This window comes from Dasypus novemcinctus, unplaced genomic scaffold, assembly GCF_030445035.2.
Source record: "Dasypus novemcinctus isolate mDasNov1 unplaced genomic scaffold, mDasNov1.1.hap2 scaffold_106, whole genome shotgun sequence".
NCBI lineage: Eukaryota > Metazoa > Chordata > Mammalia > Cingulata > Dasypodidae > Dasypus > Dasypus novemcinctus.
This window is the reverse complement of record NW_026688145.1, coordinates 1,338,140-1,363,870: the sequence shown is the minus strand read 5'-3', so window position 1 is coordinate 1,363,870 and position 25,731 is coordinate 1,338,140. Positions and strand designations below refer to the sequence as shown.

Genomic DNA, 25,731 nt, shown 5'->3' with positions numbered 1-25,731 from the left:
CAGTTGTTTGGTCAAGCAACACTGGGCTAACTTTAATACAAGAGCATTTATGGAATTTAGTCACTATTGACTTTACTGCAGTGGTAAATCTTAGACAGCTGGTTATAATTACATCAGTAAGGGAGATTGCCATCAGCAGTGAGTGATGCTTAACCCGATCAGTTGAATGCCTTAAATGGGGAAGTGATGCCAGCATTGAGAATTTCCCAGCTCATCTTTAGACAGCAAACATCTCCCAGATCTTGTCAAGAACCTTCACTGGACTTTCATTAAGGCCCCTGGTTGCAGCCTGCCTGTGGAACCTAGACTTGTGCATCTCCACGGTCATGTGAGAGACTCTTATAGAATTGCATGCTATTGACAGATATCTCTTATTGATTCTATTTCCCTAGCGAACCCTGACTTAATACGGCTTGGTTCCAGGAGTGGTTCTGGAGGAACAGTCTTAAACATGGGAAATCTGAAGTGGCTCTGGGAGATTTGCAATTGTCTGTCTACTCTAATTGGACTCAAGGGCACTGATGACTCCTTTTCCAATAACGAAGAGGCTGCTAACAGTCCGTAGCATGAGTTGGCAATTGAGATATGCAAAACAGCATCACTGGATTCCCCTACTTCCACACTTATAAGAAGCAAGGATATGGTGAAAGTGTTTTCAACACTTTAACAGAGTTTTGTGAAGTCAAATGGTATAATGATGTTGGATGGCTCCTCCTACATACTCTGGATACTGTTACAAAAGAAAGAGATGAGTTAAAGTCTTCAGATTTGAAACTTAAACACCAAATGGATGATGTGAAATTTTCTATATGTGCTCTGAAAGAAAATCTTGTCTCCTGTAACCACAGGATTGAAATACCTGAGAACTAAACTGAGACTTCTGTTGTATGAGTAGCAGAGTTACAAGGGAAACTAAAATCTCAACCCCACAGAGTTCCTGCAGTTAAAGTGAAGGCAGTGATGGAAAAGAGTGGAATCCAAAGAATTGGGATGGACACATATGGGATGATGACATAAATGGAGATATTGGAATCCTGAATTCTGAGACTTTACCAGATAAGCCTGCCATGGCCTGCCCTGTCCAGGCCACACTTTGCCAACCTTGTATCATCCAGCCTCCAGCTTGCCGAGAGAGTTTGAAACAGCTTCAAGCCCTGAGGTGGGTACCAGCCAAACCGAAGCCTGCTCTGCCCAGCCTCTGGCCTGCCCCAGGGAGTCTGAAGCACCTTCCAGCCCTGAGGGACTTACCAGATGAACTCAAGCAAGTACTGCTGAGCCTCCAGTCTGCCCTGAGGGAACTGCCTTCCAACCACTGCCTGAAGAGAGTAATCCGGTTTCACCAGAAGAAAATGCAAGGGAATACCCTGAGGACAGTGGCTTGCAAGGCATTTCTAATCCTTCTCCTTACCCACTCCCACCACCTCTCTTGTCTTTGAGACCTAGTACTAGACTAAAATCACAAGCCCTCAAAGGTGAAATATAAAGTGTGACCCATGAGGAATTAAGGTATACTCTGAAGGAGCTGCATAAGTTTTCCAACTTACATATATAGAAATCAGGGGAATATGTGTGGGAATGGATACTATGGGTACAGGACAATGGTGGAAGGAATATAAAGTTGGATCAAGCTGAATTTATTGATATGGGCTCACTAAGCCAAAATTCTCATTTCAACGCTGTCACTTGAGGGGTTAGAAAGGGTTTGTTTTGGTGGCTGGTTGAAACATGGGCCAAAAGATGGCCTAGCATGTCTGAAGTTGAGATGCCCAATTTGTCCTGGTACACATAGAAGAGGGAATTCAAAGGCTTAGGGAGATTGGAATGCTAGAATGGATTTACCACTTGAGAGCTGCCCACCCACCCCAGGAATGTCTAGAGAACACACCTTTAACCAGGACTGTGAGGAATAAAATTTGTAAAAATAACTACATCTTTCCTGAAGAGCTCTGTGGTTGTTCTTCTCTGTAGTCCAGATATTACTGTAGAGAGGGTTGTGATGGAATTAGAATCCTTAAACATTATGGAGATGATCCGATGTCAGTCTGGTAAAAAGTATCGGCAGTTAATCACCAAAGTCAAGGTGGGCATGGCTACTGGAATGAAAAGCAGATTCAAAAAAGCACTCAATATAGTCTGAGTCATGTAAAGTTGTGGCATTGGCTAATACATCATGGGGTACCTGGCAGTGAAATAGACTGGCAGTCTACTACATTTCTTCTGGATCTGCATGAACAGAAAAATTTTAGGTTGACTGAGTGAAACCCTAACTCAAATTACAGATGCAGAGAATCACAGTCCTTTAATCAATTCCCAGACTTGAGACAGTGTACATACCGAGAACCCCTTGAATGAGGAGGAGGCCAGGTATCCTTGGGAAGGATCCTGTTAAACTGCCCAAAATTTATACTGTTAATCTTCCACCTTTCCCCCAAGGAAATCTACAGCCTTTTATGAGAGTAACTGTGCCCTGGGGAAAAGGAAATGATCAGACCTTTTGGGGATTATTAGACACTGGCTCAGAAGTGACACTAATTCCAGGAGACACCAAATGTTACTGTGGTCCACCAGTCTGAGTAGGGGCTTATGGAGTTTGGTGATTAATGGAGTTTTAGCTCAGATCTGTCTCACAGTTGGTCCAGTGGATCCCAGACCCATTCTGTGATTATTTCCCCAGTTCCATAATGCATAATTGGAATAGACATACTCAGTAACTGGCAGAACCCCTTCTTTGGATCCCTCACTTGTGGAGTGAGTGCTATTATGGTTGGAATGGCTGGGTGGAAGCCACTAGAACTGCCCTTACCTAGCAAAATAGAAAAAAAGCAATACCAGCTTCTTAGAGGGACTGCAGAAATTAGTGCCACCATCAAGGATTTGAAGGATGCAGGGGTGGTGATTCCCACCACATCCCCATTCAACTCTCCTATTTGGCCTGTACAGAAAACAGATGGATCTTGGAGGATGACAGTAGATTATCATAAACATAAACATATCATAAACATAGGCATAACTCCTATTAACAGCTGCAGTCCCAGAAGTGGTATCATTGCTTGAGCAAATCAACACATCCCCTGTTACCTTGTATGCAGTGGTTGATCTGGCAAATGAATTTTTCTCAATTGCTATTAGTAAGGACCACCAGAAAGAGTTTGCTTTCAGCAGGCAAGGCCAGGAGTATACCTTCATTGTCCTGACTCAGGGGTATATCAACTCTCCAACCCTATGTCATAATGTCTGCTGGGACCTTGATCATCTCTCCTTCCCACAGGTATCACACTGGTCCATTATACTGATGATATCATGTTGATAGGACGTAGTGAGCAAGAAGTAGCAAAGACTCTTGACTTATTAGTAAGGCATTTGTGTGAGAGAGGATGGGAAATAAATCCAACTAAAATACAAGGTCCTTCCACCTCAGTGAAATTTTTCAGTGTCCAGTGATGTGGGACGTCAAGATATCCCTTCTAAAGTGAATTACAAGCTGTTGCATCTGGCTCCTCCTATGATCAAAAAAGAGGCACAATGCTTAGGTGGTCTCTTTGGACTTTGGAGACAACTCATTCCTCATTTGGGAGGGCTACTCTGACACATTTACTGGGTGGCCAGAAACACTGCTAGTTTTGATTGGGGACCAGAACTAGAAGAGGCTCTGTATCAGGCCCAGGCCACGGTGCAAGCTGCACTACCACTTGGGCCATATGATCCAGCAGATCCAATGGTGCTGGAAGTTTCAGTGGCAAATAGAGTTGCTTTCTGGAGTCTTTGGCAGGCCCATATAGGAGAATCACAATGCAGACCCTTGGGATTTGGAGCAAAACCCTGCCATCCTCTGCAGATAACTACTCCTCTTTTGAGAAACAGCTTTTGGCCTGAATGCTTAACTATGGGCCATCAAGTTACCATGAGACCTGAGTTGCCTATCATAAGCTGGGTATTGTCTGACCCACCAAACCATAAGGTTGGGTGTGCACAGCAGCACTCCATAATAAAGTGGAAGTAGTATATATGAGATAGGGCTCAAGCAGGTGCTGAAGGAATGAGTAAGTTACATGAGGAACTAGCCCAAATGCCCAAGGTCACCACTCCTGCCTTATTACTTTCTCTTTCCCAGCCCACAGCTTTGGCCTCTTGGGTAGTCCCTTACAATCAGTTGACTAAGAGAAAACTCAGACCTGGATTACAGATGGTTCTTGTGGGTACCACCCAAAAGTGGACAGCTGTAGCACTGCAGCCCTTTTCTAGGACATCCCTGAAGGACACTGGTGAGGGCAAAACTTCCCAGTGGGCAGAATGTCGAACAGTGCCCTGGGTAGTTCATTTTGCTTGGAAGAAGAAATGGCCAGAGGTGTGTTTGTACACTGATTCATGGGCTATTGCCAATGATTTGGCTGGATGGCCAGGGACTTGGAAGGAACATTATTAGAAAATTGGTGACAAAGAGTTCTGGGGAAGAGGTATGTGGATTGACCTTTTTGAGTGGACAAAACATGAAAATTTTTGTGTCCCACATGAATGCTCACCAAAGGGTAACTTCAGCAGAGGAAGATTTTAAGTGGATAAGATGGCCTGCTCTGTGGCTAATGCTCAGCCTCTTTCCCCAGCCATTCCTATCATTGCCCAGTGTGCTCATGAGAAAAGTAGCCGTGGAGGTAGGGGTGGAGTTTATGCATGGGTTCAGCCACATGGACTTCCCTTTACCAAGGCTGACTTGGATACAGTCAATGCTGAGTGCCCAATCTGTGAATAGCCGAGACCCACACTCAGCCACCAGTATGACACCCTTCCTTGAGAAAACCAGCCTGCTGCCTTGTGGCAGGTTGACTACACTGGACCACTTCCACCATGGAAGTGGCAGTGATTTGTTTTAACTGGAATAGACACATATTCTGGATACAGGTTAGCATTTCCTGCATGCAATGCTTCTTCCAAAACTACCATCAATGGACTTACCAAATATCTTATCTACCACCATGGCATTCCACACAGCATTGCTTCTGATCAAGGTACCCATTTCACAGCAAATGATATGCAAGAATGGGCACATGCCCATGGAATTCACTGGTCTTACCATGTTCCCTATCACCCTGAAGCAGCTGTATTGATAGAAGAGTGGAATGGCCTTTTGAAGACTCAATTACAGTGCCAACTAGGTGGCAATACCTTGCAGGGCTGGGGCAGTGTTCTCCAGGAGGCTGTGTATGCTCTAAATCAGTGTACACTCTCAGGTGCTGTTTCTCCCATAACCAGGATCCATGGGTCCAGGAATCAAGGGGTGGAAATGGGAGTGCACCACTCATTATTACCCCTGGTGACCCACTAGTAAAATTTTTGCTTCTTGTCCCTGCAACCTTAAACTCTGATGGTCTACAGGTTTTAGTTAAAAGGAGGAGTGCTGTCACCAGGGAATACAGCAATGATTCCATTGAACTAGAAGTTAAAACTGCTACCTGGCCAGTTTGGGCTCCACTTACCTCTAATCAATGGTCAAAGAAGGGAATTACTGTATTGGCTGGGGTGATCGATCCTCACTATCAAGGGGAAATAGGATTGCATTTACATAATGGGGGTAAAGAAGATACTGCCTGGAATACAGGAGATCTTCTAGGGCATCTACTAGTACTGCTATGTCTTAAGATTAAAGTCAATGGAAAATTGCAATAACCCAATCCAAGCACGACTAACAATGGCCCAGAATCTTCAGGAATGAAAATTTGGGTCACCCCACCAGGGAAAGAACCATGGCCAGCTGAAGTGCTTGCTGAGGGTAATGGAACCATGGAATGGGTAGTGAAAGAAGGTAGTGATAAATATGGACTTGGACCATATGACCGTTACAGAAATGAGGACTACAATGGTCATGAATCTTTCTTCCTTGTTTCATTATGACGGTGGTTGTATATGTACACAAAAATTTTTTCTTCCCCAAACTTTCCCCTTATCATATAACAAGTTGTATTCATTTCATGTTACAATATTTGAGGATGTCAAGATTGAGCGTGACTATTATCCAAGAACTTGCACCCTATTCTGTATGGAATTAATGCATTTCTGGTTGTACACAGGAGAGTTGAACATTGATAGGTGGAAATATATATATATATATATATATATATATATATGCATGTCTGTTATTGTTTTACTTAGAGGCTATCTAGGATTTAAGGTAATGTGTATGGTTGCCAAGTTGACAAGGGGTGGACTGTGATGGTTAGGCTATTGTGTCAACTCAGCCAGGTAATTGTGCCTAGTTGTTTGGTCAAGTAAGCACTGGGCTAACTCTACTACAAGGACACTTATAGACTTTAGTCACCATTGGCTCTACTGCAGTGGTAAATCATAGATAGCTGGTTATAGTTACATCAATCAGGGAGATTACCATCAGCAATGAGTGGCCCTTAATCCAATCAGTTGAATCCCTTAAAAGGGGAAGTGATTCCAGCATTGAGAGAGAATTTCCCAGCTCATCTTTGGACAGCCAACATCTCCCAGAACTCATCAAGAACCTTCACTGAGCTTTCATCACCTACCTGCAGAACCTGGATTTGTGCCTCTTCACAGCTGTGTGAGAGACTCTTATATAATCACATGTTATTGACAGATACCCCTCGTTGATTCTGTTTCCCTAGAGAACCCTGACTAATACAGACTGCTATTTGACCTTAGTAAGACTGAATGTTTAGGCATGGACCACCAAGTTACAATGAGATCTGAGTTGTCTATCATGAACTGGGTATTGTCTGACCCACCAAAACCATAAAATTGGGCATGCACAGCAGTGCTCCTTCCTAAGTGGAAGTAGTATATATGATATAGGGCTTGAAGTGATCCAGAAGGCACAAGTAAGTTACATGAGGAAGTGACCAAAAGGCCCATGGTCACCACTCCTGCCACATTACCTTCTCTTTCCCAGCCCACAGTTAATGGCCTCTTGGGGAGTTCCTTACAATCAGTTGATGGAGGAAGCAGAAACTTGACGCTGCTTTTCAGATGTTTCTGCATGATATGCAGGTACCACCCAAAAGTAGATAGCTGCAGTAGTGCAGCCTCTTTCTGGGACATCCCTGAAGGACAATGGTGAGGGCAAATCCTCCTAGTCTTTGAGCATTTTACCTAGTTTTTCACTTGGCTTGGAAGGAGAAATGGTCAGAGGTGCATTTGTACAGTGATACATGGGTATTGCCAATGGATTGACTGGATTGTCAGGGACTTGGAAGGGCCATAATTGGAAAATTTGTGAAAAAGAAGTATGCAAAAGAGGTATGTGGGAAGACCTTTCTGAATGGGCAGAAAAATATGAAAGTATTTGTGTTCCATGTGACTCTTCACCAGTGGGTCACTTCAGCAAAGGATGATTTTAATAATCAAATGGATAAGATGACCCACTCTGTTGCTAACATTCAGACCCTTTCCTCAGCCATTCCTGTCATTGTCCAATTGTGCTTTTGAACAGTGGCCATAGTGGTAGGGATGGAATTTATGCAAGTGCTCAGCAACATAGACTTCTCTTCACCAAGACTGACATGGTTACATTCACAGCTGACCCACATTTGGTTCCTGATATGACATCTCCACATAGCATTGCTTCTGATTAAGAAACCCACTTCACAGCAAATGATGTGCCGAAATGGGCACATGCCCATGGAATTCACTAGTCTTACCATGTTCCCCATTGTCTTGAAGCAGCTGAATTAAAAGAACATTGGAATGGCCTTTTGAAGACTCATTTATGGTGCCAATTAGGTGACAGTGCCTTGCAGGGCTGGGGCAATATTCTCCAGGAGGCTGTGTATGCTCTACATCAGCATCCCCCACTATGTTGCTATTTCTCCCATTGCCAGGATTCATGGTTCCAGGAACTGAGAAGTCATAATGGGTGTGACATCACACACTAAACCCCTAGTGATCCACTAGGAAAATTTTTGCTTCCTGTTCCTTCAATCTTAAGCTCTGTTGATCTACTTTTCTTAGTTCCAAAAGGAGGAGTGCTTCCACCAAGGAGTACTACAGTGATTCCATTGATCTGGAAATTAAGACTGCCGCCTGACCACCTTGGGCATCTGTGCCTCTGAATCAACAAAGAAAGGTATTGATGTGCTGGATGGAGGGATTGATCCTACACAATGGAGGTAAAGAAAAATTTGCCTGGAATGCAGGAGATCCCCTAGGGGTCTCTTAGTATAACCATGCCCTGTGAATAAAGTCAATGGAAAATTGCAACAACCCAATCCAAACGGGACTAACAATGGCCCAGAATTTTCAGGAATGAAAATTTGGGTCATATCACCAGGCAAAGAAACCACTGACAGCTGAGGTGCTATCTGAGGATAAAGGAATATAGAATGGGTAATGGAAGAAGGCAGTGATAAATATGAACTTCAACCATGTGGCCAGTAAAAGGGAATGAAAACTGTAATGGTCATGAATATTTCTTCCTTGCTTTGTTATGAGTATATTCGTATATATACATAAAATGAGTATCTTTGTTTTCTTCCCTAACCTTTCACCTTATCATGTGATATAATTTGTATTAGTTTCATGGCATAATAATTAAGAATGTCATGTTGAAGACTGAACATTACCCAAGTACTTGCATCCTATTCTGGAGGGATTCAGTACACTTCCAGTGGTAAGACAGTCGAATATTTGTTAGACAGAAATATATATATATATATATATATATATATATATATATATATATATATATAATTGCTTTTATTTGAAAACTAAGTATGGTTTAAAGTGATGTGTATGGCTTCCCAGTTAACAAGAGATGGATTATCAGTCAAGTTGTTGTAGAAGTCGAGAGAGGTTCAATTATTTGTAGGTAGAAAGGCCAGGACTCAGGAATGATTTTGAGAAGGAAAAAATGCTTTATTGATGGATTTATTGATGGACGGTTGGACTAGGGAGCTTTCTGTTTCAAATCTGAGCCCTGAACAAGATTTTTGACTTCCTTTCATACAGACGAAGGGCCAAATCATTCTTTGTTTCAGTGCTCAATGGGCTTGAATTAGCATATATCTTCCACATCCTAGGTAAGTTTCTAGCATGGACTTCATACATTCTAGATATGCTTTTAGAATGTTTGGTTTGCATTTTCCTTGAATATTTAAAGAATATAGAGTTTGCATTGCTAAACTGTTCCTCCAGGACTGGAGTCAATGCCTTGGTCACCAAGGGCAGTGCTGCAGCCTATCACTGTCCCACACCCATAAGTCAGGACACATACAGCTTAAGGTATCTATGGAGAGATGAACTGCTTCCCACCCATAGCCCACATCAAAGTAATGGTGCCCAGTAGTTTGGTCAAGCAAGCACTGGACTAGTTATGTAAGGACATTTCATGGACTTTAATCATCAGTAAGTTTATTGCATAGATGACTAGTTAGATCTACAATCAACTGAGAATATTGCTGGAACTGGTGCTGATTGTAGAGATCTTATAGGAGAATACAAAATGTAGCCTGCAACTACTAGGTGGGAATACAAGGAGGAAAGGTTAGGGAGGCTTCTGTGCCAAGTTTTAGTACACTGATGGTCCTGACATTTGCTGGAAAGGTGAAATGGAAGAAAAGAGGGACATGATGCACTTTATCCTGTGCATTCTTGGAAATTGCTTCTGCAGGTGACACATGCCCAGAATGAGGATGGAGAAATAAAGTCATCATTATTCTGGCCCTCTTTTGCAGTGTGTGTGCAGGACTTATGCATGAGCATTTGTGTCTTCAAGGGCACTAATTTGTAGGCATGAAAGTACTTGCCTGATACACATTTGTGGGGGCATGAGAACCCACTCCTGTGCATCTGTTCACATGTATGCATTATGGTCCTGGTTGCAGTGTTGGGAAAGTGTGGGGAGGAATGTAGCTGGGACAAAGGTGATGGAAGTTGGAGTCAAAGCCACAGACAAGTACCATGGAAGGGAGGAACCTGCCATGCAAACCCTCCTGGCCCTGGCATTTCTCCAGGTAGGACAAGCCACTCTTGGTCCAACACACAAAGCTTAGTAGATGAGACAGTGTCGTGTCCCTTAGGTCCCTGGACAGCAGGGTCCTTCCCAGGCCTCTTCTAGCTGCATGCTTGAAAGAGGAGCATCCCACCATGGGAAAGACCAAGGGTGGAAGATGCCCCAGATTGTCACCAGAAAGCCTTCCAAAGAGACTTTCATTCTAAAAGAATGAATGACATATGACCCAATCTTTTGTTCCTTGAGAGTCACAGATGTCTTATGGACAGAACTGAGGACAGGGCCCTGGACTCAATTTTGACAGAGGTGGCCAGCAGGCATCTGGGGAAGGGAGAGTGCAGGGCCTTGGAACTGTGAATGCAGGGGTGTGTGGAAGACACAACTGCCCAGGGAATCAGTTTCTAAACCACTTCTGGGAAAAGCAGGGTTGAGAGTTTCCCTCACCCTCTGGTCTGTGGGTGCTTTCACCATGAAGAAACTGAAGTCCATCCAACATTCACCTACCAATATGGATTAAGCCCTACCATGTGCTAGACATTCTAGAATCCTCCTTGAGATGAGCCAACAATCCAGTGAAGGTGATAAAGAGGCACAAGTGGGAGTAAGACAAATACACAAAGTGAGCACATGATGAAAGGGAAGGAGAGACCCTCTGAGCCCCTGAGGGGAGGACTCAGGAGGCACCACATCAGGATCCCTAAAAATAGGTGGTGTGAGAGGAGCACCAGTTAGAGGACAGGCTCAGGAGCCAGATTCCAGGCTCCCAGTCCTAGACCTGCCACCTCCTCACTGTTTGTCCTTTTGCAAAGTACTTAGCTTATATGTGCCTCAGTTTCATCAACTTCAAATACCATAGACCTCAGAGAATATTCCTGAGAGTTAAATTAGTTAGCACAACTCAGCACTGGGAAGGCTGTCCCTGCATATCTTCATAGCATCTGTCACCAGGCTGCATTGTAATGGGTGGGGGCTGGGAAACTTGAAGGATAAATGGTGGATGGATGAGCATCCCCTTCTGCCATGCTGCTCAAGGGCTTTCAACCAGGGTTCAGATGGTAGATGGATGGCACCCAGGTCTGCAGCTTCAGGGAGAACTTGGATAGGACTCATTCTGGAGGCTCAATCCACCCCTTCCACTCTTCCCACCTTGGGTACCCAGAACAGACCTTGGGGTCACCAGCTAGGACATGAGCAGGTGACATTTCTACTAACCAGGGTCATTGCTGGGCCATATGCCACCCCTGATATCAGCTCAGGCACTAGTAAGATCTCGGAAGCAAGAAGTCAAACACGAAGACTCTTAGAATAGAATATATGGGAAGTTCCTTTGCGATCTCCTTAGAAGAAAATTTATTGAATATGGAACACAGAACCAAACCATGTAGCAAAGGTTGATAAATGTAAATGCTTGAAAAATTGAAAATGTCTGTAAGAGGATTGGCTGTAGCTCAGTTGTTGAGAACCTGCTTCACATGTATGAGGTCCCATGTTCAATCCCTGGTAACTCCTTAAAAAAGGTACCTGAAAAATAAAACAGGGGGAAGCCAAGATAGTGGCAGAGTAAAGAGATCCTGGAGTCAGCTTGTGCTACAGAGCAGTTAGTAATCACCCAAAGCTACCAAAAGCACCTGTTTGGGGGCTACAGGAGACCAGAAGAGTATCCTGCAACATCTTTGAAAGTGTAGAAGGGTGCGACTGCCCGTCTGCAAAGAGGATTCATAAGTAGAGCCCTCTATGTCACAGAGGTCAATGCCCATGGTGCAAACCACCTAGGGAGCTACTCAATGGCTAGAGTTGGAAGCTCCATTTCCCAAAAAATGGAGAAAGACACAATGTAGCACCAACTTCAGCCACTGATTATTAAATTTGGGAGACTAAAGTGTAGTCCTAGAACAACTAAACTTTGAGACTGTCGAGGTCAGAAGGAGGCCAGTTAACTGCCATTTTGACTCTGCCCCATACTTGAGGGGATGTGGGCTTGATTGAAAATCACAGTGCTGGTAAGGACCAGCTTCTTTCAACCCAGGTTGGATTGAAGGTCTAGCCTAAAGCCCAGTCTCACCTCTGACAGAAGTGAAGCTGGGGGACCCATATAACCTCTCTGGGAAACTGCAAGTCATGCAAAAGAGGGCAGTGCCTATCCTACTCTAGCAGCTAAAACTCCTAGTCTTTGACTTTTCTTTTTAGTTTCTCAACAATGTCTTTCGAAGAAGAGGATTTCTTCATTTTGAGGTCAAATTTGTTGATTTTTCCTTTCATGTGTTGGACTTTTGGTGCCATGTATACTAAAGTATAAATCAGCAATGAGAGGGATCAAAGCACTGAAAACAATGATGTGGATAAGTCTCAATGGCACTAAGTGAGTGAATGAAGACAGAATTCCAAAGGCTACATTCTGTGTGATTTTGCTTTTATGACCTTCTGGAAAAGGCAAACTTAAAGGGACAGAAAATAGATCACTTGTTGCCAGCAGCTAGGGGGAGGTGTTGTCTACAAAGTGTGGAAGGTTTATTTTTCCATAATGCAACTGTTCTGTACCTTGGTTGTGGTGCTAGTTTCATGCTGTATGTGGTTGTTAAAACTTGCAGAATTGCCCAATAAAAAGGGTGAATTTTACTATATGCAGATGATGCCTTAATTTTAAAAAAAAACAAGTTTATACCTCATTGACCTCCAATTGCATTTTAGTTTCTTCGGGGAGGAGTTCCAAAAAGCATCAAATGTAATGCATGTTTATTTTGTAAGCTCACAACTTTTACTATACACTTATTTATGTATGTTCATGTATAAATGATATAGTTCAAATAAAATTGTAAAAAGCAAAATAAAGCTAATAAAAAAGCACCAAGGGCAGAGTGAAAAGAATTTAAGAGTTTAAGGAAGGAACCGTACAATCCTATCTTACAGCTGATAATACAGACTGGAAGCATTTCCCAAGAGCAGGATATAATCACATGCCCCATGTTGATATGGATGGTGGGACATGGGGGCTCACTGTTATTTCCTAAAACCCTTTCCTCTACCTCCAGAGCACAGTGCCAGATGACCATTTTCAGTCTCCCGTACAACAACAAAATCCTGCAGAGGTTATGTATGTAACTTCCCAATCTGGCTCATCAAAACCTCTTGCTAGTCTCCACTCTTTCTCTTCCCCCCAAATCTGGATGGATACAGATGATCCAACAAGAGCTATCCAGGCCCTAAGGAATGGTGGTGCCAAAAGCTGGGAGGAGTAATTAAGGGGTTGGGGACATGAGTAAGAAATGCACTTTTATTTTGTTTCACCAACTGAGATTTATGAGACTTTATTACAGTACTTTGTGGTAGTTACCCCAACCCATATGGTGAAATCCTATTTCCTTGCCTGTTTGGGCATATTAAAATGTTGGGATTCTTGTTAAGAATAATGAGGTGATAAACACATGAGGGTGGAGAGTTCTTCAGATTATTTTGGAAGGGGTATTTTTGGTTGGAATTTTTGATTTTACTTTATTTTTGTTTTTTTGTTTTATTATCTTTGTAAAAAATACATGGATCATGCAAAATGTTACATTGAAAAATATAAGAGGGTGCCATATAACCCACTCCATACCCCCCCCACTCCTCCCGCATCAAGAACTTCTTTCATGAGTGTCGTACTTTCATTGCATTTGATGAGTACATTTTGGAGGATTGCTACACAGCATGGATTATAGTTTATGTTGTAGTTTACACTCTCACATTCCATTCAGTGTTTTATGGCAGGATATGTAATGTCCTGCATCTGTCCCTGCAATATCATTGAGGACAACTCCAAGTCCCCAAAATGCCCCAATATCACACCTTTTTCCCTCTCCTCATCTTCAGCAATTCCTGTGGCCACTGTCTCCATATTAATGATATAATTTCTTCCATTGCTAGAGTCATAATATTTCTATAGTAGATTACCAGTAAATCCACTCCAATCCACATTCATTCTTCCATCCTGGAGACCCTGGGATGGCAACATCCACTCCACCTTCAAATCAAGGTGCCTAGATCCCACATGGCTGATGGAAGGAACTCTCCCACCCACAGCTGTAGACACTCTCAGTTCCCTTGTGTGGTGGTGGCTGACCATCCTCACCTCACTATCAGCTTACCTGGGTAAGTCCAATGAATCAGATAATAGGTTTCACAACTCTGATTAAGCTCAGGATCAAGCCAGCACACAGACAGTCCAAAGATTCAAGTCTCCTAAGCATACACCAACCCCAGCACCAACCATGGGTTCAGTAAAAGTGACAGAAGAGGCATGTGTAGAGAGGCCACTTCTGAGTTCCTCTCCATCACACTCAGGTGCACAAATTCCAAAATAGGACCCTCTGGCAAGGCAATGAACTTCAGAACCTTCTGTCATGACTGTAGGGCCTGGGTTTCTCTGTAGCCCTCAGGAGTACCACTACCTGGGGTTGTATCTACTTTGGTTGTCTCTGAGGTCCTGCTGAGATGTGCACAAGCATGACCCCCTGATGACCTCCCAACCCACCCTGAAGTCTCCCAGCCATACAAACTCACTTGTCTTTACCATTTACCCCCTTTTTCAAGGTCTTTTTTAGTTGAATCACCAGCTGGTTCTTTTTTTTTTTTTTTTTTAAAGATTTATTTATTTATTTAATTCCCCCCCCTCCCCTGGTTGTCTGTTCTTGGTGTCTATTGGCTGCGTCTTGTTTCTTTGTCCGCTTCTGTTGTCGTCATTGGCACGGGAAGTGTGGGCGGCGCCATTCCTGGGCAGGCTGCTCTTTCTTTTCACGCTGGGCGGCTTTCCTCACGGGCGCACTCCTTGTGCGTGGGGCTCCCCCACGCGGGGGACACCCTTGCGTGGCACGGCACTCCTTGCGCACATCAGCACCGCGCATGGCCAGCTCCACACGGGTCAAGGAGGCCCGGGGTTTGAACCGCGGACCTCCCATATGGTAGACGGACGCCCTAACCACTGGGCCAAAGTCCGTTTCCCACCAGCTGGTTCTTGATAGTAATCCTTCAGTTCTAGGGAGGCTCATCCCCAGGAGTCATATCCCTTGCTGGGGGGAAGGTCATGCATTTACATGCTGAGTTTGACTTAGAGAGTGGCCACATTTGAACAACATGGAAGCTCTCAGGAGGTAAGCCTTAGGCACCCTACAGCTCTAGGCCTAGTTGAAATTTCAAGAACAAAGGCCCGTAAGCATAGTCATCAGTATCAAAGGCCCATCATTGGGCCTTCCTTCTTCACTGATTTTTGCTCTTGTACTTGGGAGATTATTTCTGCTCCATTGGGGAGTGCAACAGAGTTTCCCAGAATGGGAACTCAGCACTCTCTCAATTGTGTGAAATTCTACCCCCTATGTCAATACCCAATGAACATTCACACATATCTATATACCCTATATGCATGCCCTGGAGAACTTCCCACCCATGCACCTCCCCATCTATGACAACCCACATCAGTGCTCCTCCCCTGACATAGCTGAATCCCTCTGTGATCCAAAACTTCTTAAAAAATGAAGTCTAATATATTACCAAATTCAATTAATATGAAAATGAAATGGTAATGATAGATTTAAAGATTAGAAATACAATATACAATAATTTAGAAAAGAAAAAATAAAATAATAAAGTGTGGTATTAAAAAATGAAAAGCATAAGAAAATTTTTTGACATTTTGCTTTTTATCAGTGTAATAGGTGTTGCCATGTATGCACAGTGGCAAGGCAGTCACTCCATTTCTTCCTCAGTGTCTACATTCTTTTTCTATTTTTCAGTTATATCTTCAAAAAAGTTTTAGGTCACAGTAAAGTCACATATAGAATATAAAGCACTCCCATATACTCAACATCAGAACATTTTCTCCCTCCCTCAGCAATTATCTTTTTACATGTGGAGGTTACATTTGCTTCAGCTGATGTACGGATATTGAAACATAGTTATTAACCACAGTTACTTTATGGTTTACATTATAGTTTTTATTTTAAACTATACACCTTTATAAATTTTTGGCCTGTATCCATCATTGTAGGATCATTTAGAATACTTCCATTGTCTCTAGTTACCCCCTCTTCCAACAATTCTATTCCTCTCTCCCCTTCCCCTTAGGTCCCACAGTGACAACCAAACTTCACTGCTTGAAGGACAAGATTCATAGATACTTGCAACTATTCTGAGGGCTTGACACACTAGTCTGCCCTCCCATTTTGAGAGCCACCCATGCTCTCAAAAGTCACCCTCCATTCTGTTTGTGAACATCAGGCCTTCCCAGGATGGGAGTATAACACCTTCCCACTCATTGTATGGGTCTCTACCCACTAATATAACACACTGTGACATGATGAGCACTCACACACTCCCTAGATGCCTGCCCAGGTGCACCCTGCCCCAGGTGAACATTGGAGATTGTTAGGTATGTTGTTGAATCTATAATGTTGAGAAAACTCTTTACAAAATATAAAAAGGAAGGCTTACTGGTTTAAGATGTTTGATGGGGGACATCTATCACAGGGTGCTCCTGGGGCAGGCTTCTAGGTTGGAGTTTTCTCTCTCTCTTTTTTAAAATGTTACCTTAAAAAAATATGACATCCCCATATACCCCCAACCCCCTCACCCCACTCCTCCCATATCAACAACCTCTTTCATTATCATGGCACATTCATTGCATTTGGTGAATACATTTTGGAGCACTGCTGCACCACCTGGATAGTGGTTTACATTGCAGTTAACACTTTCCCTCAGTCCACTCAGTGGGCCATGGCAGGACATACAATGTGTAGCATCTGTCCCTGCAATACCAACCAAAACAGCTCCAAGTCCTGAAAATGCCCCCACATCATATCTCTTCTTCCATCTCCCTACCCTCAGCAGTTACTGTGGCCACTTTCTCCACATCAATGCTACAATTTCTTCCATTACTAATCACAATAATTCCATAGTAGAATATCAATAACTTCACTCTAGTCCATATTCTATTCCTTCATCCTGTGGACCCTGGGATGGTTAAGTCCACTCCACCTCTATATCGAGAGGGGGCTTAGATTTCACATGGATGATGGATACAATTCTCCTGCTTGCAATTGTAGATATTCTTGGCTCCCTGGTGTTGTGGTTGACCTTCTTCACCTCCCTGTTAGCTGGCTGGAGTAAGTCAATAAAGTTGCAAGTTTGCTGAAGCTCAGGGCCTGACTGTCTCATGGACAGTCCAGAGATTCAGGTCTCCTGAGTATACAGCAACCACAGCACAAACCACAGGTCCGGTAAAAGTAACAGAAGAGGCATGTGTAGAAAGGTCACATCTGAATCCAACTCCATCACACTCAGGAACACAAACTCCAAAGTAGGGCCAACTGACATGGCACTGAACTCCAGAACCATCTGCCATGACCATAGAACCTGTGGGTCTCTGTAACCCTCAGGGGAACCAGTACCTGGGCTTATATCTACTTTGGCTGTCTCTGGGACCCTGCTGAGGCGTGCATAAGCATGACCCTTCTGATGACCTCCTGACTCTTTTTTGAGGGTATCTTTTGACCTATGACTTTTAGGAACTTTTTTTGGACTTTTATTTGGGCTACATTGTTATAAATTGCCTGATTCATTTATTGATTAATGGAGAGATGCATTAGAAACATTACCCTATGGTGGTAGATTTTTTTCCCTTATCTCCTTGTGTTTCTATTTTTCCGTTAGACTGATTGAGCTGATAATTGCATATAATTTTGGAATTTTTAACTCTTTCATGTGTATAGAAATTTTTATCCTTTGATTTGACCTTTTTCTATTAATGCTTCTAGTTTATAAACAAATTATTTTGTGCTAGTGGAAGTTTGCAAGCTTTCCTTTGGTATTTCCTTAGCATATAAATTGGTATTTTTGCTTTCATAATTCCTTTATATTATATTTTAGACATATTGCCTATAAACAAGACATAGCTGCATATAAAAAGAAGTTTGCAATTTTCATCCTTTTAAAATTGGGATATTTAAAACAAAATAATCAATATAATAATTTTTGTAATTACTAATATATTTGGATTTATCTCTATCATTTCATTTTGTGATCTCTATGTGGCTCACTTTCATTTTTTCCCCAGTTTTTAAAATTAAATTCTTAGAGTAGATCAATCATACATAAACATACATAGACAATAAGTGTACAGTAATGGTTGTGAACTTACAAAACAAAAATAAATAACATCTAGGACTCTCATACCTCACCCTACCATCAATGCCTTGCATTGTTGTGAAACATTTTCAATTAATGATCCAGAGCATCATTAAAATATTACTATTAATCAAACTATTCTTTTCTCAACCCACCCAATTATTATTTTTTATAGTAGTTTTACATGAACACAAATAGTACATGTAGAATAAAAGTTGTCAACGTACAAAGCAAACATGAATAATGTCATACAAGGGTCCCATACATCAACCCACCAACATCTTGCATTGTGAGATATTTGTTACAAATTATGAAAGAATACCATCAAATTCTTAATAACTATAGTCCTTATCTTATATTTGCTGTATTTCTCCCAACCCACCCTATTGTTTTTTTAAAATATAGTTTTATGACAGAAGTTTTAAACTTAGAAAACAATCAAGCACATTTGCAGAATTCCCAAACAGCATACCTCTATCAACCCAACACACCATGGTGGAATATTTACAACAGATTAAGAGATAATATATTCAGATTATTACCAGGTCCACAGCATATATTTGGCACACTTTTTCTGTACTCCCCCATTATCAACATCTTTGGCATAGATGCATGGATATTACATTATTACTGTTAACCACAGTCCATAGGTCACACCAGTTGTTTTTTCCCCATGTTTCTCCACATTCCCCATGCCCCGCAAAACTGCTGTATATCTGCACAGCTCACAAAGGACACTCTTGCTCCTGTACCATCAACCACAATTCTCACCCGCCTCTGGATTTATTGTGCTATTAAGTCCTTAGATTATTCTCTAGCTTTCTGTCAATTGTTATTTAAATCCCTAGACTACACTTCTCAGGTACATTCCCATTTATAAACCAGCTGTTAGTATGATATGTTACACTTAACTCCATATATTTCCACACTTTTACAGTAAAGTTAATTAAAACTTCATACATTAAACATCAGTAGTCCATGTCAGTCTTCCTCATATCTTTAAGAATCCACCACCTACCACCAGGTCTTGAAGAAAATTTTGTATATTTTCTTCTAGAAGGTTTATGGTTCTTGCTTTTATATATAGGTTTTTGATCCATTTTAAGTTAATTTTTTAAGGTGTGAGATAGGGGTCCTCTTTCCTTCTTTTGGCTATGAATATCCAGTTCTCTCAGCACCATTTTTTTGAATGGACTGTTCTTCCCAAGCTGGTGGGTTTGACAGGCTAGTCAAAAATCACTTATCCATAGATGTGAGGGTCTGTTTCTGAACCATCAATTTGGTTCCATTGATCTATGTGCCTATCTTTATGACAGTAGCATGTATTTTTACCACTCTAGCTAGGTAACATGATTTAAGGTTCAGAAATGAGAGTCCTTCAACTTTGCTTTTTCTTTTTAAGATGTTTCTGGCTATTCAGAACCCCTTAATCTTCTAGATAAATTTGATAAACATGCTCTTCATTTATTTAAAAAATGCTGGTGGAATTTTCATTAGGATTGCATTGAATCTTTATATCATTATGAGTAGAATTGCCATCTTAATGATATTTATTCTTCATATCTGTGAGCATGGAATGTTCTTCCAATTATTTAGGTCTTTTTTGATCTTTACCAATGAGTTGTAGTTTTCTGAACACAAGTGCTTTATATCAGTAGTTAAGTTTATTACTGATCATTTGGGTTTAATCTGCCATACTTTATTTTCACCATCTTTTGACACTTTTAGTTACTTTTATTGATATCTTCATTTCTAGACTCTCTTCCAGGCTCTCTTTCCTATATTTTCTTTCCAGGCTGTAGCACAGCCTTTAGCAATTCCTGCAAAGCTGGCCTCTTGGTTACAAACTCTCTCAGTTTCTGTTTTTCTTGCAAATATTCTAAACTCACTCTCATTTTTGAAAGACAATCTTGGCAGATATAAGATTCTTAGCTGGAAGTTTTTCTCTTGCAGTATCTAAAATATATCATACCACTCTCTTCTTGCCTCCATGGTTTCTGATGAGAAATTGGCACTTAATCTTATTGACTATCCCTTATATATTATGCATTGCTCTACTCTTGCTGCTCTCAGAATTCTCTTTGTCTTTGGCATTTGAGATTCTGATTATGTCTTGGAGTTGGTATATTTGGATTCATTCTAATGAGAGTACATTGTGCTTCTTGGACATGGGTATCTATCTCATTAAGTAGGGTTAGGAAATTCTCCACCATTATTTCCTCAAATATTCCTTCTCCCCCTTATCCCTTCTCTTCTACTTCTGGAGCACCCACAACACATATGTTTGCACATCTCTTGCTGTCATTTAGTTCCCTAATATCCTATTCAAGTTTTTCCATTCTTTTCTTCATCTGTTCTTTCATTTGTTCACTTTCAGAGGCCATTTCTTCAAGCCAAAACTCCTTTCTTCTGCCTCCTCAAATCTGCTATTATACGATTCCTGTGTATATTTAATTTCATTTATTGTACCTTTCATTCCCATAAGATCTGCTATTTTTCTACATAAACTTTCAAATTCTTCTTTGTACTCATCCAATGTCTTCTTTATATCCTTAATCTTTCTAGCTATCTCACTGAAATTATTAAGGAAATTTGTTTGAACATGTATGATTAGTTGTCTCAACTCCTTTATGTCATCTGGAGGCTTATCTTGTTCCTTTGACTGGCCCATATCTTTCTGTTTCTTGGTGTGGATTGTAATTTTTTGTTAGCATCTTGGCATCTGCTTTACTACAGTATTTATTCTGGGTGGCGTTTCTCTCTTTAGGGCTTTCTTGCCCGTTGTCCCTTGCTGTTTGTGTTGCAGAACCAAGGATGTAGTTGGTGCTGTAAGCTTTGGTGGCTCAAGCTGCCCTCATTGACCCAGGGACCAATGAAACTTCTCTCAACTTTCTCCTTTGCCAGATGATGGGACAGAGCCACAGCCATGTGTAATAATACAAGTTGTGCAGGCCTACACTGTAGTTGCCCGGAGAGACTGGTGAAGCTTCATGCCCCCTTCTTCACTGCCTGGGGCAGGGTTGGAGGTGCAGGTGTGAGCAGCAATCTATGTTGTGTGGGTGCAAAATGACCATGGTTGTCCTAGTAGATGTCTGACTATTCCATCTGTGCCAGCAAAATGTGCCTGTAATTACCTGGAGAGGCTGGTGCAGGATGTACCAGCTTCCTCCTTGCCAGAGTTGGGTCTGAAGATTAGGTTAGGGCTACAGGCTGATCTGAGTGAAAGAAGCTGTGTCCTACATCACTATTTTCAGTCAGCCAGCTTCCCCTCATGCTGAGGGTAGAGTCAAAATGGTGGCTATCTATCTCTTTCTGACTTGTACAAGTTCAAACTTTAGCTTTTCTTAGGATTACACTTCAGTCAGTTGAATTTACCAATCAGTACCTGAAATCAGTGGCCAACAGTCTCTTTCTCCCATGTTTTTGGGGAATAGAGCTTCCAACTCCAGCCACAAAATAGCTGCTGTGGTGGCTTGTGTCATCCTAGTAGGATGATCACTGGCCTCTGCATCATGGCCTGTATTTTTCCAGACTTTCTGCCAGAGGTGGGCCTGGGGCATATGTTATCTGCAATCTGATCTGGATGGAAAGAACCAGTTTCTAGCAGCTCTGTGATTTTCACTCTGCCCTGCTTCCCCTCATGTCAGGGGCAGAGTTAAAATGGTAGCTACCAGTCTATTTTAGACTTGGGCAAGCTCAAACTTTGGCTGTTCTTAGGATTATATTTTAGCCCACCAAGTTTACTAATCAGAATCTGAAGTTGGTGTCCAACTGTCTCTTTCTTCCCAATTTTTGGGAAATGGAGCTTCCAATTCCAGTCATGCAATAGCTCCTGAGGTGGCTTGTGCCACCAGTGGAGGATAGCCACTGGGTTCTGGGGGCATGGAATGCTCTACTTATAATCTTCTGTGTAGATGGGCATCTCCTTCCATGCTTTCAAGGATGTTGCAGGATGGTCTTCTGGTGTCCTTGAGCCCTAGACAGACAATTTACATAGCTCTGGGTGATTAATAACTGCATGTAGCATGAGCAGACTGTATGAGCTCCTTACTCTACCACCATTTGCTAGTCATGCCTCACTCCTGTTTTTTTCTTTTTTTCTTAATTACTTCAATTTGAGTGTTTGATTTCATTCTATTTTTTCCTTTGTAAGTCATATCTACTTCTATGCTTTTTGTTTCTCCCTAGAGATTTTTTTTATCCCCCCTTGTGGTTTTTTGCTTGCAACATGTAAGCAAACCTGCCTTTAGAAGGAGTCCCTGGGATGTGAAACCAGGGCCTCCCATATGGTAGATGGGAGCCCAACTAATTGAGCCACAGTCAATTCCCTCTCCCTAGAGATTTTAAGCTGCATATTTAACTTGTTAAAAACTGTTAATAAATATCTTTTTTCTCTACTGGTGTAATTCAAGGATTCAGACACAACCCTCCTCTTTGCTTATATACTGTGACAGATACTGTAGCTTGTTCATTGAAAATTCATTGTGTTTTTCTTTTGATTCAGTCTTAAGCTACATTTTCAACCCTTTCTCATAATTATCTACAACCAGGTGACAGAGAACTGGTACATTCCATCTCCAGGCCTGGCTCATGAAAGCCTCCATGCTTGTTGTGTAATTTAGCTTTATAAATATTTTTAATTCTTTAACATATTATTATGATTTTTAGCATTCAATATTTGGTTGCTTTTACATCTGTATTTAACATTTTCTTTGTTTATCATTTCTTATTTCATCTTAGACCTTCCTCTTAGTATCTTGTTTCCTTTTCCTGAAGCATACTCTTTAGATGTTCTTAGCAAGGGTCTGTAAAATTTTTAATGGCAAATAGCTTCAATTTTTATCTGAATATTTTTTCTCTTGAACAAGATTTTCATTTGTCATTCAAAAATCATAAAATAGTAAAATATTTTTAAAAGAAATACAATCCATCTTCATCAAAACCCACAGAATTTTGGTGAAAGTAAAGACTAAAAATGGGGTAGTGTATCATTTTATGAATTGGAAGACTCTATAGTACTAAGATATAAATTTCTTCCAATTTGGTCTATAGATGTAGTGTAATCCCAATGTAAATTCTAGCAGAATTTTTGGCCAAATAGGTAAGATGATTAAGCTGAATTTAAAATTTTTGTGGAAATAAAAATGACCTAGAATGTTTAAAAGCATTTCAAAAAGAACAAATTTGAGAAACCAGCAAGATGGCAGCAGAGCAAGGAGCCCCTAGAGTTAGCTCCTGCTACAGGGCAGTTAGAAAACACCCAGGGCTCTCTGGAGCTAGCTGAAGCACCTGTTTGGGGGCTCCAGGAGACCAGAAGAGCATCCTGCAATGTCCTTGGGGGAGTGGAAGGAGGAGACTGCCCATCTGCAGAGAAGACTCATAAGTAGAATGCTCCATGCCATGGAGGCCAGTGCCCATCCTCCACTGGAGGCACAAGCCACCTCAGGAGCTGTTTTGCAGCTGGAATTGAAAGCTCCACTTACCCCAAATGGGGGAGGAAGAGATGGTTGGGCACCAATTTCAGCTATGACAAGGAAATTCAGTGGGCTACAGTATGATCCTAAGAACAGCTACGGTTTGAGTCTGTCCAGATCAGAAAGAGGCTGGGAGCCACCATCTTAACTCTGTGCCTGGCTTGAAGGGAAGTGGGGCAGACTGAAAATCCCAGTACTGGTGGGGGCCAGTTTCTTCCCATCCAGATCATATTGCAGATCTAGTCTAGGCGCCAGTGTCACCTCCAGCAGGGAGGAAGCTGCAGGGACCTTTACCAGCCTCTTTGGGAAATTACTGGCCAAGCCGTGGAGACTGGTGATTTTCCTACTCTGGAAGCCACCACAGGAGTTGCCTGTGACGGGAATTGGAAGCTCCATTTCTCAGAAACAGGGGAGGAGGAGATGGTTGGCTGCTGATTTTCAGCTTCTAATTGGTAGACTTGGCGGGCTAAAAGATAATCCTGGGAACAGCTAGGGGTAGAACCAGCCCAAGTCAGAAAGAGGCCAGTAGCCACCATTCTGACCCTGCTCCCAGCCTCAGGGGAAACCGGGATGACAGATTCTTCCACACAGATCAACCTGCAGCCCGGGAGGCTTCAGCCCCACCTCTGGCAGGGAGGAGGCTGAGGAGCCCTGCACCAGCCTATACAGGTAACTGCAGGAACTTTGGCTGGCATAGACTGAAAATCAGAAGTCTACCAGGGCAAGTGTGGTCATCTTAGGACCCACAGTGTTTATAATTGCTGCCCACACCTGCAGATCCATCCCTGTCCTAGGGAGGGGAGAAAATGATGTGAATTCCCATCAGCCTCTCTGGACAACTACAGTCTAGGCCTGCATGTGGATTACTCCACATAGCTGTGACTTTGTCCCTACCCCTGGCAGAGGAGAAAGTTGAGAGAAGCGTCATTGGTCCCCAGTGCAATGAGCGTAGCTTGTGCCTACACAGCTTACAGCACCAATGACATGCTTGGCTCCTACTGCATAACCAGCAAGGGAGAAACAATAGGAAGCCCTAAACTATAGAGAAAAACTGCACCCAAAAAAAAAAAAATACTCTAGTAAGCCAGATGCTAAGACACCAAGAAAAAATTGCAATGCACACCAAGAAATAGGAAGCTATGGCCCAATTAAAGGAAGAAGATAAGCCTCCAGATGACATAAAGGAATTGAGACAACTAATTATAGATGTTCAAAGAAATTTCCTTAATAAATTTAATGAGATGGCTAAAGAGATTAAGTATATTAAGAAGACATTGGATAAGCACAAAGAAGAATTTGAAAGCGTACATAGAAAAACATCAGATCTTTTGGGAATGAAAGATGCAATAAATGAAATTTTTAAAACTTTGGAATCATATAATAGATTTGAGGAGACAGAGAAAGGATTGATAAACTTGTACAAATGGCCTCTGAAAGTGAACATACAAAAGAAGAGATGAAGAAAAGAATGGAAAAAAATGAACAAAGTCTCAGGGAACTAAATGACAGCAAAAGACATGCAAACATATGTGTCATGGGTGTCCCAGAAGGAGAAGAGAAGGGAAAAGAGGCAGAAGGAATATTTAAAGAAATAATGGTAGAAAATTTCCCAAACCTATTGAAGGACATACGTATCCCTGTCCAAGAAGCACAATGTACTCCCACCTGAAAAAATCCAAATAGACCAACTCCAAGACACATATTCATCAGAATGTCAAAGGCCAAAGACCGAGAATTCTGAGAGCAGCAAGAGAAAAACAATACATAACATACAAGGGATACCCAATAAGATCAAGTGCTGATTTCTCACCAGAAACTATGGAGGCAAGAAGACAGTGGTCTGATATATTTAAGATACTACAAGAGAAAAATTTCCAGCCAAGAATCTTATATCCAGCATGACTGTCTTTCAAAAATGAGGGTCAAATTAGAATATTCACAGATAAACAGAAACTGAGAGAATTTCTAAGCAAGAGGCCAGATTTTCAGGAAATACTAATGGGTGTGCTAGAGCCTGAAAAGAAAAGACAGGAGAGAGGGGTCTGGAAGAGAGTCTAGAAATGAAGATTATATCAATAAAAATAACTGTCAAAAGAGTGGTGAAAATAAAATATGATAGATAAAACTCAAATAGTTTGA

At 41.8% G+C, this 25,731-nt stretch overlaps 1 protein-coding gene across 1 annotated transcript in view; it reads left to right on the top strand.

Moving 5' to 3' along the window:
- Positions 1-25,731, top strand: part of LOC131277476 (zinc finger protein 596-like) — a 202,562-nt gene that overhangs the window by 58,016 nt on the left and 118,815 nt on the right. The window contains exon 4 of the mRNA XM_058292524.2: positions 7,969-8,083. The gene's annotated coding sequence lies outside the window, so the exon portion shown is untranslated. The remainder of the gene's footprint in view (positions 1-7,968; positions 8,084-25,731) is intronic.